At 44.2% G+C, this 6,690-nt stretch overlaps 1 pseudogene; it reads right to left on the bottom strand.

Moving 5' to 3' along the window:
- Nucleotides 1–222: 222 nt before the first annotated feature.
- On the bottom strand, nt 223–3,473 carry LOC123430854 (annotated as a pseudogene).
- Between the last annotated feature and the right edge of the window lie 3,217 nt (nt 3,474–6,690).

The raw sequence follows: 6,690 nt of genomic DNA, 5'->3' as shown, positions 1-6,690 counted from the left end.
TCTTTTATTTTATTTTTTTGTTTTCCTTTTCTGTTTTTTTACATTTATTTACAAATTGTCAAAATGTCATTTTTACACTTAAAAAATAAAAAATGATATTTATCAAAATGATCAAATTTAGTGGAAACTAGTCAAATTTAGTGGAAACTGGTTTAATACATTATTACACATCACCAACAACACCCCCTATCTATTTTTCTTCTTGCCTTTCTTCTGATTGCGCCGTAACCATGGACTATCTTCATCATTTAATGGGATGCTTGGATCATCTTTGACTTTGAAGGGAGGAATTTCATCAAATTTATTGTAATCTTCTGACATGTCTGTCTTGTCCTCGACTCCCACGATGTTTCTTTTCCCTGAAAGAACTATGCGGCGCCTTGGCTCATCGTCTGATGTATTCGCTTCCTTATCTTTTCTTTTTCTCGGTCTGCTAGACATGTCCTTCACATAGAAAACCTGAGCCACATCATTGGCTAGGACGAATTGATCATTGCCGTACCCAAGATTCTTCTGATCCACTGTTGTCATTCCGTACTTCGGGTCTACCTTCACGCCTGACAGGTTGAACCATTTGCACCAGAACAAAGGGACCTTAAAGGAAGGTCCGTAGTCAAGTTCCCATATCTGCTCTATGTAACCATAGTATGTGACTCTTTGCCCGTTGTCGTCTTTTGCATCAAACCGGACGCCACTGTTTTGGTTGGTGCTCTTTTTATCTTGGTCTGCTGTGTAAAATGTGTTACCATTTATCTCGTACCCTTTAAAGGTCAATACAGTCGAAGATGGTTGCTTGGCCAACAAGTATAGCTCATCTTCAACAATGTTGTCATTAATGAGACGTCTTTGCAACCAACCGCCGAAAGTCTTCGCGTGTTCTTTAGCAATGAAATCTTCAGGTTGCTCCGGGTATTCCGAGCGTAAAATATCCTTGTGTTCCTGGATATATGGAGCCGCCAAGCTGGAATTAACTAGAACTGTGTAGTGTGCTTGAGTGAAAGATTGCTCGTCCATACATGTTGTTGATTTCTTTCCTAGCGTGCCTTTTCCACGCAGTCTCCCCTCATGGCGCGACTGAGGAACACCGATCGGGTTCAGGTCAGGAATAAAGTCAACACAAAACTCAATGACCTCCTCTGTTCCATAGCCCTTGACCATGCTTCCTTCTGGCCTAGCACGGTTTTTAACATAATTCTTCAAGACTCCCATGAACCTCTCAAAGGGGAACATATTGTGTAAGAATACAGGACCGAGAACGGAAATCTCTTGGACTAGGTGAACTATGAGGTGCGTCATAATATTGAAGAAGGTTGGTGGGAACGCCAACTCGAAGCTGACAAGACATTGGACCACGTCCTTCTGTAAACTTGGTAGAGTTGCTGGATCGATTGCCTTCTGAGAAATTGCGTTGAGGAATGCGCATAGCTTCACAATGGGTACTCGCACGTTTTCTGGCAGAAGCCCCCTCAATGCAATCGGAAGTAACTGGGTCATGATCACGTGGCAGTCATGAGACTTTAGGTTTTGGAACTTTTTCTCTTCCAGGTTTAGTATTCCTTTTATGTTCGACGAGTAGCCAGACGGGACCTTGATACTGCTCAGGACTTGGAAAAAGATCTCCTTCTCTTCCTTGGTAAGAGCGTAGCTGGCAGGACCTTTGAAATTCTCTCGATTCATCAGGTCGTCTCGTTCGTGCATACGTTTGTGGTGCAGCCGTGCTTTTGGTGTATCTCTCGACTTCTTCCCATGCACGCCCAATAAGTTTAGCAGGTTCACGCAAATATTTTTTTTCACGTGCATCACGTCGATCGCAGAGCGAACCTCTAGGAATTTCCAATAGGGTAGTTCCCAGAATATAGATTTCTTCTTCCACATGGCTACGTGGTTGTCGGCGTCATTCGGAACAGATTGTGCGCCAGGACCCTTACCAAAGATTACTTTTATATCTTTGACCATGTCATATATATCAGTACCTTTAGGGAGGGTTGGCTTCCTCCGTGTATCTGCCTCGCCTTTGAAATGCTTTCCTTTCTTTCTTACGGGATGCTTGTCTGGAAGAAATCGACGATGCCCCGGTACACATTCTTGCCTATATGTATACTTTCAGTCTCGCCTAAACAGTGTGTGCATGTGCTGTATCCCTTGTTTGACTGTCCTGAGATGTTACTAAGAGCGGGCCAATCATTGATGGTTACAAACAGCAACCCTCGTAGGTCAAATTCCTCCTGTTTGTACTCGTCCCACACACGTACACCTTCGTCAGCCCATAACTCTAAAAGTTCATCAACCAGTGGCCTCAGGTACACATCAATGTTGTTGCCGGGTTGCGACGGGCCTGGGATAAGCACTGGCATCATAATGAACTTACGCTTCATGCATAACCAAGGAGGAAGGTTATAGATACATAGAGTCACGGGCCAGGTGCTATGACTGCTACTCTGCTCCCCAAACGGATTCAGGCCATCTGTACTTAGACCAAACCTTAAGTTTCTTGGGTCACGTGCAAAGTCCTCGTACTTATCGTCGATGTTTCTCCACTGCGACCCATCAGCGGGTTGTCTCAGCATATCGTCTTCCTTACGGTCTTCTTTGTGCCATCGCAGCAACTTGGCATGCTCTTTGTTTCGGAACAAACGTTTCAACCGTGGTATTATAGGAGCATGCCACATCACCTTGGCAGGAACCCTCTTCCTGGGGCGGTCGTCGCCCTCAACATCACCAGGGTCATCTCGCCTGATCTTATACCAAAATGCACCGCATACCGGGCAGGCATTTAAATTCTCGTGCTGACCGCGGTAGAGGATGCAGTCATTGATGCATGCATGTATCTTATGCACTTCCAATCCTAGAGGGCAGACAACCTTCTTTGCTTCGTACGTACTGCAGGGCAGCACGTTATCTCTTGGAAGCATCTTCTTCATTATTTTCAGCAGCTTTTCAAATCCCTTGTCAGATATTCCATTCTCTGCCTTCCATTGCAGCAATTCCAGGGTGGTGCCCAGCTTTTTCTGGCCATCTTCGCAATTTGGGTACAACAATTTTTTGTGATCTTCTAACATGCGCTCCAACTTCAACCTCTCGTTTTCACTTCCGCAGTTTATCTGTTCTTCACGAATGACCTGACGAAGATCATCATCAGACTCATCAACAATGTCCTCAAGTTCAGGCTCGTCTTCCCCCATTTCAGTATCACCGTGTTCACCGAACATAGGATAGTCATCATTATCCTCTTCTTCTTCATTGTCTTCCATTACAACCCCTCTTTCTCCGTGCTTGGTCCAACAAAAATAACTGGGCATGAAGCCTTCTTGCAACAGGTGGTTGTGTATGGTTCTTGAGTTAGGAAAATTCCTCTTATTCTGGCATTTTTTACATGGACAAAAAATAAATCCATTCTGCCTGTTTTTCTCAGCCACATTGAGAAAACTATGCATGCCATTAAGGAATTCAGGACGACGTCGATCACTGTACATCCATTGCCGGTTCATCTGCATTATATAAATTTATCAAAAACCATTATGCTAAATCATCATGACTAAATTAATTAATTAATACAAAAAGTTGATCACACGTTAAAACCAAAGTAGCGTAGTGACCATACATATATAGTTCTCATAAAAACACACACTGAAACCAACCATAAAAACTCTCTCTAATTAATGCATTTAAAAACAACAACAAATGCGATCAAAATCGCAACAAAGGTAACAATTGACCCGACGGCATAATGATACCAAGCCTCTTTACTAATTGCATATTTTCTAATCTTTCTAATCTTCAGACGCATTGCGTCCATCTCGCTCTTGTGACCATCGACGACACCGGCAAGAACCTTTTCCAAGGTCATCTTCTCTCTTTCAGTTTTTTCCAACCTTTCTTCAGTTTTTTTCAATCTTTCTTTCAGGGCAACATTTTCTTGTTCAACTAAGTGTAACTTCTCACCAATAGGGTCGATTGGCATTTCCGGTTCCACTACCTCCTAGATAAAAATATCTATGTCAAGTTGGTCGGCGTAATTAATTGTCATATAATCAGGAAATGAAAATATGTAGTTATAAAAGATAATATACCACATCCGAATCATAGACTGGACGAGGGCCAACTGGGACGGATATCAAAACCATGACGCTATACATATAAAAAAAATCTTACACAATAAGAAAATTATATACAAGTAAATATGTAAATCATACAAATCAAAATTTGTTTTGGTAAATAAAAACAATAGGCTTACCAAGGTTGTGTCGGTGACGGGGCGATCGACGGCGGTGAGGAAGGGGACAAGGCGCGCGACACTAAAAAAAACCACAAATCATAATTTAATTTGAGCTCAAATTGCATATGTATACATAACAAATGATGAACTCTCTCTAGCTTAGGCATTTCATCAAACACCTAGCTAGCACAACAAAAATGAAATGAGCAAGAAAACGAGCAAAACTTGCAATGCCGGAAGAGGGAATGTTGATGCTAACCGTAGGACCGATGGGTGCCAACAATCTTGACAAATGGTGGAGAAAAATGGGGATGGATTAGAGCTCCCAAGAGGAAGGAGAGAGCAAAAATGGAGTTGAGCTCGAGCTAGAAAAAATGGGTGGAATATAGGGTGCTCAGGGAGGAAGGAGAGGAGGGCTTTAGGACCGGTTTGTGTCAAAAACCGGTTCTAAAGGGTCTGACAGCGGGGCCCTGCAGTTTCTGCAAAAATGAGAAAACCTTTAGAACCAGTTTGTGATACAAACCGGTTCTAAAGGGTTTGTCCACTGGGCCCCCCTCCCTGCAGCAAACGGTCCAAAAACCTTTAGGACCGGTTTGTGTTACAAACCGGTCCTAAAGGCCTTCCGGCCATTTGCTGCAGGGAGGGGGCCCAACGGACAGACCCTTTAAAACCGGTTTATATCCAATCCGGGTCAAATGTTGTTGGCTCAATGCCCTGTTTTCTACTAGTGTTTCTTTGTCCTTTGGTACTTGCTTCGAATTGCTGGATCAATAATGGCCGACTCAGATTGTAGCTTTCACGAGGGATGTTTCCGTGTCAAACTCTCCTGTTACTTTTGATATGCTTCGCTCCAATGTTGTTGGGGGAGATGGGCCGCAAAGGCGGCTTGCATGCGTCTGTTGGGCGGCTCGTACGCGCGAGCACTGCATCGGTGGGTTGGTCTTGAACACGAGAGTTCTCTGGCAATTTGGCACGGACTCAAGAATCGGCCGTGGCGTTGTAAGCCATCTTGATCGCGCGAACGTGAAAGTTGGCCGCGTCATTGTAAACCATCATGGTCACGCGGGCGTGAGAATTGGCCTCATCATTGTAAAGCGCCGATGATGACGAGTTGATCACTCGGATTGATGTAGCGTCGATGGATGTCGGCACGTGATTAACGTGAGCTCCATATCCACAATATTATATCGCCTCTTGTAGTGAGCACTTTGTCCTACGCAAAAAAATATTACAGACAAAGTAATTGTTCTTAAAAATAAATGTTATACTGATAAAATAAATAAGGTAGATAGCACCTGGTATTTCCACGGATGAGCGTCAGGGAGTTTCTGACATTTGATATAGTCTAGGCCACACAGACGGCGGCTTGGGTGCGTCCGTTGGGCGGCTCGAGCGAGCGGATGCGATATGAGTATGATGATGTAGATCGGACCGCGGGAGCAGCCGCTCACGCCCGTCTATTGAGCAACGCGATACGGACCAATACCAGCACAAAATAATTCTGACGCCCCATAATCTTTGCGGTATAAAACCACTTGAATAATTACCCTCGTATTTTTATGCGGATAGTGATGCTGATTGTCAAACGTAGATGTACGTTTTCGAACAGTATATGTCCTGCTACTTGAACCAAGCCTCCACGTGATGTCTCTTCCTTTGTCTTTTCTTGTTCTTTGTTTGATACTCACATGAGACAAAACCTTTTAAGTTTAGCGTCCATGTGGTTTTGATTGAAGTTTCACCAAGGCTGTGTGCACGCGCACAATTCCCTGGTAACGTGCCAGCCCCGGCCTCGGAACCTGTGGTGCTCATGAGTTTTTTTTTTTGAAAGTTAGCAGGAGAGCTGCTAAGATTCTATTGCAGTAGGGATGCCAATGGCAACAGTAGGAATACAAGAGTAGGAAGGAATGAAAAGGTAGGGAATAAGAGAAGACAAGAAAAAAGAAAACTGAAGCAGGTGCTCGGGTGTAACTTTGCACAACCGAGCATGAAACCAAAAGACTAGCCTAATTCAGCCCGGATCGAAGCTGATCGGGCATCCCACCAACTTCCAAATTGATGCTTCATCCCTGAACAACACCATCGCAGCCGGCACCGTCCGCTCCTTATGTTCAAAAATCCTCCTGTTCCGTTCTCCCCATATGGCCCAGCAAGTGAGCATGGCCGCTGACTTCATAAATTTCCTATGGCGGTTCGGCAGCCTGCTAGCTAGTTCTTCAAACCAGACTAGCAGCGGAACATTCGCCTTCCAAACCTCTGGCCGAAAATGATTAAACGTTGTCTAGGCTGATACTAACTCCCAAAATTGTTTGGACCAAAGGGCATTCCCTGAGCAGGTGACTGACTGTCTCTAGATTCCTCCTACACAGCGGGCAGAAGTAATCATTGTTCTAACCTCTTAGCATCAGGACGTCCGCAGTGAGCACTCTGTTTAGCATTGCCGTCCAAACAAAAAATATGCACTTAAGAGGTGC

The sequence above is a fragment of the Hordeum vulgare genome, chromosome 2H (assembly GCF_904849725.1).
Source record: "Hordeum vulgare subsp. vulgare chromosome 2H, MorexV3_pseudomolecules_assembly, whole genome shotgun sequence".
Lineage (NCBI taxonomy): Eukaryota > Viridiplantae > Streptophyta > Magnoliopsida > Poales > Poaceae > Hordeum > Hordeum vulgare.
This window is presented reverse-complemented; position numbering and strand designations above follow the sequence as displayed.